Raw genomic sequence first — 8,804 nt, forward strand, 5'->3', positions numbered from 1 at the left:
TGCTCATCTTAGATCGACCCCCCTCCCCCCAAGTGTAGACCAGCCCTTAGAATTTACAACTCATTTGTGTTACATACTTGCTGGACCTATAAATAACTAATTTCTTTTTCCTAGATAATAAACCTTGAGTTAGTTTATTACAGAATTGGCTACAGACATCATCTCTGTTGTGAGATCTGGGATACCAATTGATCTGGGGTAAGAGGATAACCATTGAAAGTTTGCATCCCCCCAAAAAAGGAATTTCATGACATTTATCATGTACGCCCCCCCCACCCCACCCCCCCCACACACACACTTTAAAAAAAACAAAACTAAACAAAAACAAAAACACACTAGCCCTAGGCCCAGTCCCTCAATAGATACCAGATGTAACCAGCTCAGAAAATGGTTTGTCTGATTGCCAACTCTACAAACTCAGCCTGGAATCTCTCAGCTTCTGCAGGCCAAATTCTGCCCTCTGCTACCCCTATACAAGCCATTGTCTTCCAATTATGCCCTGTGTTACATCTTTCCAACACCAATTCTTTCCATGAGGTATAACAGAGCAGAATCTAGCCTCCAACTGGAACTTAATTAACAATTAATGGCTGAAAAGGTTGGCTGCACTGGTAGTCAAGTGGCAAAGACTGATTTCTTCTACTGGCATAAGCAGACCTCACCCAGCACATGTACAAAAACTTGGTGAGAAGGTGCCACTTTTACATATTCAGTTTTAGAATAGAAAAAGACTGAGCCTTGTCATCTATGGCCCTGCAAAATGGTCATAAAATGCTACCAAATCAGGCTGCTAGCACATAGCCCCCACCTCTCACAGGTGGGAAAGACAACAGAGGGTGAAAGACAGCGGAGCATTAGACTCCAGTCATTTCACTACATCTAGTCCCCATCTGACCTTAAATTCCAAACACAAAAGCCATAAACAGAAATGCTCTGTTAGTGAGATGATGTTACTATCCCCCTCGCCCCATCCCCTTAAGTAGGAGGGAACGTCAACCTTCTATATTCCACTTGCTTGAATGGCATTAGTAGCCCTGCCAAATATTTTGCTCCGGTCTCGTAGCTACTTATGTGGTTGCAGTGTTGTAGGGATTAGAGAGAGAGACAAGGTGGGTGAGGTAATCTCTTTTATTGGACTAACTTCTGTTGGTGAAAGAAGTTTGAGTTTACACAGTGCTCTTCAGGTCCGAGAAACGTATTCAGCATCACAGCTAGATACGTAGTGGAACAGATTAACTATTTACGCTAAAACAACCTGTTCCACCTTGTATATCGCTGTGACCCTCTGAGTACTTTTCCCAGACTTGAGAAGAGTTCTGAGTAAGCACAAAAGCATTTTTCTTTCACCAACAGAAGTTAGTCCAATAAAAGATTACCTCACCCGCCTTGTCTCTCTCATTCCCTATCTAGCTGTATGTGTAGATGTGAGTTTTTATTTTGCATGAGTGATTGTTTCTACAGAAATCTGGGTTCCTCGCCAAAGTTCACATTCAAGTAGATTGCTTCATGGCCTCAGATGTCTTTGCAGCTCTGGAATTTTAATCATCTCACTATATATATATTAAACCCCCCCCCCCAACCATCTGTTTTCCTGCACTGACAGGAGTGACTTTCAGCTTTAGAGAAATATGACTTTGCTCTCACTGTAGACAGAAGAGTGATTCACAGAGGGTCAAATGCTGCGGTTCTTACTCAGGCAAAAGTCGCATTCGTTTCCAAAGAGGCCTGAATGAATCCTGAGAACCAGATTGTGCCTCAGTCTTTGTCAAGGCTGAATCCCCACTCTGGCACTTCAAGTACAGAAGGTGGGGGCCTGCAAGAATTTTAAAAAGTAATACTTGCCCTCCAGGCTTGTATTAAACTCCCAAGGTTACAGCTTTTCTCTGACCTTGGCTTGGTAAACACTGCCACCACCTAAATGCAAAAACAAAACAAAACAAAACAAAAAAACCAACAAAAAAAACACACCCTTTGACCCAAGAAGGAGCATGTGGAAATTCCTCCCTGTGGGGTACCCTCAAGCCTTTCACACACACCCTCCGGGAAAGAGCTGACAAGAAAACAAAGGAAATTAGCTGTTGCCATCAGCTAATCAAACTGCACAGGCATAAACCTCCTAGGACACAACAATCCAAATCCTGTTTTTTAAAAAGGGTAAATTTTATTAAAAACAAAGAAAGAAAAGACATCTGGATTTTAGGCTTTTGCTATATTTTAAAAGAGCAATTCCAAAAATTAAGCGCCCAAAATAGCTTTCTTGGGGGTTCAGCTTAAAGGTTACAAGCAAACAAAAGCACCTGGGGTTAGCTCAGAGGAGTCCACAAGCCTTAAAAAATAAGCAGAAATCAATCTAATCACGATTTTCTAAACATTCCTAATTTACTTACATATTTGGGTTGTTAAAAGTAGTTGGAGATATGATCTGATGATTTTCATTTCTGGTTCAAACTTTACCCAGCATTCCTGCTGCCCTGTCTCTTCTGCCCAGAGAGAGCAACCACAGACACAAAGAGAAAGCTTCCTTCCCAATTTTAAAAAGTTCTAGCCTTCCCATTGGCTCTGTTGGTCAAGTGTCTTTTTCTTTACCTGGGGTACTTTTTTTTAACCCTTTACAGGTAAAGCAAGCAGAGAACAGCTACCAAGAAGGATTTTACAGCTAACTGGGTGTCCATAAAGGAGAGCTACTCCCCCCCGCCCCCTTCATTTATCACAGTCTTAATTGGCAAAGCGGGGAAATAGCCCCATGTTCAACCTACCCAGCTCTCAGATCCAGGTATGGTGTGGAGGGCAGCCACTGCTCTTCAGTTGGACCCCAGCTTACAGTCAGTGGGCAGGGAGTATACAGAGGGGAGAGGAATGGGCTGAGCCTCAGCTCTCTCCTCCCACTCACGGGGACTGGCGCAAAAGGGGACATAAGCTGCACCCTTCCTGCCATAACCCTCCTCCTCTCCAAAGCTGCTTCTGGTGGAGCAGGTCCATGCTACCCATGACTAAGGCCTCAGTCTAATAGCTGAAGCCTCGTCCACATGAGACAGTTGTACCAATTTAATTCAATGGGTTTAGAAACTGATTTAGTTACATTACTGTGACCCATTGTGTGGGCATTTAGCTTCAGTAGCTAAAGCTTGTCCACACACAAACCAGCACCGGAGAGAAGATCTTCACCAACTACACCACCACTTAAGTCTGTCTAACTTACGTTGCCCCGGGGTGTGAGAAGGACATCCCTCTGAGCAATGCAACTTCACCACTGTCCTGTCAGCATAGAGCGTCTTCACCAGATGTGCTACAGCAGCGCAGCTGCAGTGACACAGCTGCACTGACGTACCATGTCTAGTGTAGACTTGCCCTGAGACACCTGGTAGATGTCCAGCATCCATGTAAGCCCAGCACTCATTTACACACCAAAATAAAGTGACGAGAGCTGGGCGCTGAGCATGCATGGTAAATATGGCCCCAAAGGAGATGCTTCTAACGGTGCTGAGTTCTTGAAATCTGGTCCCATGAGGATATCAATTTCAAAAGGTGCTGAGCATCTGCAGTATGGTGACCAGATGTCCCAATTTTATAGGGACAGTCCCGATTTTTGGGTCTTTTTCTTATATAGGCTCCTATTACCCCCCACCCCCTGTCCCGATTTTTCACATTTGCTGTCTGGTCACCCTAAGTCTGCAGTTCCCATTGAACTCAGATGGAGTTGTGGGCGCTCAGCGCCTCTGAAAATGAGCTGATTATTAGATAGATAATTTGGTCTTAGGAACTTAGTAGTATGCAACTGAGGGATGTTTTTTTTTAAACCACACAAGAAATGTGACATGAATAAATCATTTCAAATCCATCCTCTCACCATGAGTCACCAAACCACAGCCTTTCATTTCTCTCAAAGGCAAGTGTATTGCATTTTCACATAGTTAAGATGCAGTTAACTTGTGTGATCACAACATGTGTCAAGAACTGTACTTTTCTTTAAAAAAAAATAATGTCCCCATTGACCTTCAGTGGGATTTGTGGGACTTGTGCTCCTAAATCCTCTGGACACATTTCAAAATTCTCCTCTAGGACTTTTTTTAAAGCCACTAAATAAATAATTTGAGTAGAAACTATTCCTCATTGTGATATATTTAATCTCAGTCTGTTACTATGAGAGACTCTTCCCTGTCTGATCTATTTCGAGACCACAAGTCAAATCTTACCATCAATAAGCTCTACTCTGGTTAGAGTAGAAAATAGAAACCAATTAGTTGAATCAAAGTCTTCTCATAGCATCTATAAACTACAACAGGCTTAAAGCAATGGAGTCTGGATCCTGTTCTGGGAATTAGATTATCTGATTGCAGTATCCAGTGTTGCAAGAAAGATGTGCTCAAAGTGCATCAAACTGGCAAATGGGCTGTTCACATGAAGTTGAAAACAGCATACATTGTATTAAGGGCATAAAACTGGAGAAACAAAAAATATATCAGCATTTGGAGTCACATACATCCAGATTTATAGCCATATAAAAGGTTTATACTTCAGCATAGAAAGAAATGAGAATATTAACAGAATAGGTCATTTAAAGCATGAGATTATTATATTGCGTATGTGGCTTCATATGGAACCAGACCACTGCAAAAAGCCATGGCATGAACTATGTTTAGGTTTTATAATAACTGGAATCATATGAGCAGGGATAGGAGGTATCATTTGGCTTAGATTCCCGACCATAAGTATCAGGAATATATGTGCTAAACCACACCATATTTATGGCCTGATCTAAAGCCCAATAAAGTCCATAAAAAGACTCCAATTGAATTCATTGGCAGCTGGATCAGGCCCTTAGAGATCTGTCATTAGAATCACAAAGGGCATGGAGAGCCAAAGGTCCCAACTTTCCAGAGCATGGCATAATACCATTGAATTGCATCTTAGGGGCCCTCTTCACATTAGCTATTTCCTGCGAAGCTATGATAATGAAGTCACAATTGAGCCTGCAACTAGCTTTCCCTTGCAACCCCCGCCCTTTGTCAAAGGAGTAAGGTTCTAAGTGCCTTGTCTCCGGAGGTGGAGGTCTGCCAAAGGAGGATTCCAGCAGAATGCACTGGTGAAATGCAACAGTTGGGGCCGGGAAGTTTCCTAATATTCTCTTGGAAATCTCCCACTTAAAGCATTTAAGCACATACTTCACCTTCAGAGCACAAACAGCCCCATTTACTCCAATGAGATTTTAACACAATTGTAGTACCATAGTAGCCACCACCACCCACCTCTAGTTCCCTTTCACCAGGGAGCACCCTTTTAGGAGCACACAGCTTCCAGTCCCCTTCTCAGCCCCAAATTCCTTATTTCATTCTTCACCAGGCTGACAACAAAGCATGTCAAAAACAAAACTCCAAACCAAACATGGAGCCTTTCGGCAGTTCCAGCTCCACACAGCATCCTGTTTCCTGGGATCCCCTGGCTTGCCAGCAGGCCTTCTACCCCCAGCAGCTTGCTGGTTTTGTCTTTTCTCAGCCACTCCTCCCCACAGCATCTGGCTGTCTTTTATTATATTTAAATTACCAGCTTTCTCTCAGCTGGGCTCATCTTGCAAGCAGGGCTGCCTTAGCCCCAGGTTCTCCAAGGACAAGCCATCCTGTGACCATGAGCTTCAAGTTAAGCACATGCTTAAATGCTTTGCTCCATAGACATGGGATTAATCCGTGGATTCGTGTTATGCATGCGCTTGAGTGCTTAGGTGGGCTGGGGCCTTGATGGCTTCATCAGGCTGCATCTACTTCTCATCAGTTCTGAGCCACATGTGGAAGTAATTAGCACACCCTGAAGACCATCTTGAAGTCTGCCAGTCTTTTGCTAGGTCAGTGTTTATTCGCTTGCAGCAAGTTTTGGCACAGCAGCCAGGAACAGTTATGTTATGACTGGTTATTGTTAAATCTTTATCACCTTGGCAGGAGTTTTGGTTGGAGGGCGGGAGCGTATCCCTCTCTCCTCCCCACACAACACATTCAGGCTACCGGACAACAAAGGATCATTCTTTCTACATCTCAGCTTTGGTCTCCTCTGCAAACACCCAGAGGTGAGTGGAGTGCCATCATGGCAAGTACCCACAAAGCACGGCTGGAAAAAAACAAAGTAATAAAAGACAACCCTCCGTGGAAGTTGTTTTAAAAAAGAAAAGAAAATATCCCTCCTCATTTGTCAGCACTGAATAGCATACAAATGGCCAAGGTGATCTTTCCATAGGAACATAAACAGTATTCTCAATGGTATTAAAGATTAATGACAGAGTGAGGACTCTCTCCATCCATACACAGGCACAGAATCCCCCTTGTCTCTTCATTGCTGCCCTGAAAGAACGTGGCTTGCTGGACATTTTGGGAGCATGTTGTTATAAATTTATTGATTTTTTAGTAGAATGTCTCCGGATATTTTGTGTCATTATTATTTGTATTCCAGTAGCACTTGGAGACCTGACCTGACCTGGGATCGGGACTCCCATTGTACTGAGTGCTGTACAGACATTTAGTGAGAAACGGTACCTGCCCTACAGCGCTTACAATCTATGTAGACAAGACAGCCAAAGGGCAGGAGAGGAAGAAAAGGGAAACTGATCTGCACCAGGTCACACAGCAGCTCAGTGGCAAAACCAGGAACAGAACCCAACTATCATTTACATGCCTCTCTATAAACGAGGGGGTACATGATAACCACTCACGAGTGCACTGCTGGATGGGTGTGGGGGCCATAAGGACACCCCCAACAATCCCAAAGAAGGTCTTCTCCACCACTAGCTGGATTTGCTCCATGGAGGCCCTGCCCCAGAGGCCTCATATCTGGGTGTAACCAAGCCCACGAACAATTGAGATATGGTTCTATTTATCTGAACCACCCAGAATTTAGAAGGTCTTAGATAAATGGTCCGTGCTGGCCTGTCACTAATACACACGCCTGAAACACATGTAGAGCTTATGACTATTATTTATTTTCAAATAGCATCCAGTCTCTGCTTGGCACTCAACCCTGCCCCAAGGAGCTTACCAGCAAAAGAGTTATTCATAGAAAAGAGGAGCCAGTCATTCCACGTATTTCTCAGATAACATAGATAAGAGCAAGCTTTTGTCTTAACTCCGTGTGTTGCAACATTTAGTAACTGCCTTGGTAAAGGGATGTAATCTGCATACAAATTGCATAAAAACCACCCTAATATGTGATGCTAGTAACAACTCCACTTATTAAGTAAAACCTCTATATGCTTTTGATTACTTTTTGGATTTCATTCAAACTGGATGATGAAAATGGCCTGACCAATCCCACCTTTTTTCTAGCACACCTGGGCCTGACCCAAACCCTAGTTCTGAAAAGTCTTGACCTTTTGGAAAGTTTGGATCCAGATCCAGACTTTGTCACTGGCCTTTTTTGTTGTAATGGGCCAAACCAGAAACCCACAAACAAACTTTGGGGAAATTTGGCTCCCAGTCGAGAGGCAATTTACTCAGCTCATCTTTAATATTTAGTCAGTTTCATGTTGGAGTTCTCATGAATGCTCAGCTGTTGTTTGGGTTGTAAAGATTACAGGCGGATGTTTACATTTTTTTAAAAGCCCAAAGTACTTTCATTTAAAATTAAATTAAATACTTAAAATATTTCTATTCTTATTAGATTCGGTAAAGCATATTGATTTTATTTTTCAAATCTAAATACTGGATCTCAAATGCAGTAGCTCCAATCCCCTAATTAAAAATATCTTCTCTTCTGTCACTGTTAGGTCCCTTCATCATATATACATCCAAGCTGTGATCAGCCAAAAGACTGTAACATTTCTTTTCAGCATTGCCCTTCCTGCCACATCCCTTCAGTACTATTATCAAGATTTCTTCACAGAAATATTGTGCCTGGTACTTAATCTCATATTACATGAAATTTTTATCCTCAGTACATTGCGGTCCACTTACCCTCCTAGAATACATGATGGTGTCTGTAAAAGAAAAATGAAAAACAGAGTTGGATCAACAGCTTTATTCCCTTGCAAATGACAAGTCTTTTTCAAACAGTTTAGCTGGAAGGTGTGTTCTGACTGGCCGCTGAACTGTCTCCAGAGGAAGGTTAGTCCTGGCATGCCGTGGAGAGATGAAAGATTCTACAAAAACTGGCAAGATGACCAAAGTAATTTAGGAAGGTGTTCAGAGCATGTAGCTTGGCAGCAAAGGATCTTTTGGCTCGGAGCACTCAACACCAAACAGGTTTCTCCTCCAAAAAGAGCTTTCAGGAGTTTGAACCTATGACTGGGATTTTCACAGGAGCTCTGTGCCCAACTCCCATTTAAATTCAATGACATGAGGGTGCCAAACTCCCTTCGGTTCCCTTGCAAATCCCAGCCTACAGTGTACCAGAGAAGCATCAGCCAGAGTGCCAGGCATGAATGCTTCACTCTGGGTCCAGTTCCGGCACACGGACAGGCTGCTCTGCAGATGCCTAGCATTGGAGCCAGGGTAGGCTCCAGCAGCATGGTCTATATGCTTTTACACACACGCACCATGTCACAATGTACCTTCACCCCTACAAGTGACTCTGGCTACCACCAGGAATAATCTGTTCAGTGGGGAGGATGGACACCATAGCTGACCCAGGTGGACAGTTAACCTGGCCTAGCCTAGAAGGGGCACTATTGCCTCCCAAGCACCCCCTTGCAGTTGAGTGTGGCTCAGCTGGGACCCTGTCTCAGTTTCCCCTCCTTAAGGAGGTACCAATGAGGTCATTTAAGTAGCCCTGTCAAGGAGAAGCCAACACACTCTACTTTATAGCACCATATCGCCTTCCAAAAGGGG

At 43.4% G+C, this 8,804-nt stretch overlaps 1 protein-coding gene across 2 annotated transcripts in view; it reads right to left on the reverse strand.

Moving 5' to 3' along the window:
• Window positions 1–5,593, reverse strand: part of TEKT3 (tektin 3) — a 37,913-nt gene extending 32,320 nt beyond the window's left edge. The window contains exon 1 of one of the 2 annotated variants that reach the window (XM_054046674.1): window positions 5,542–5,593. The gene's annotated coding sequence lies outside the window, so the exon portion shown is untranslated. Of the gene's footprint in view, window positions 1–2,387; window positions 2,467–5,541 lie in introns of those variants that run through there. The other variant, XM_054046673.1, reaches the window with a different exon arrangement.
• Window positions 5,594–8,804: the final 3,211 nt, after the last annotated feature.

The sequence above is a fragment of the Malaclemys terrapin genome, chromosome 13 (assembly GCF_027887155.1).
Source record: "Malaclemys terrapin pileata isolate rMalTer1 chromosome 13, rMalTer1.hap1, whole genome shotgun sequence".
Lineage (NCBI taxonomy): Eukaryota > Metazoa > Chordata > Testudines > Emydidae > Malaclemys > Malaclemys terrapin.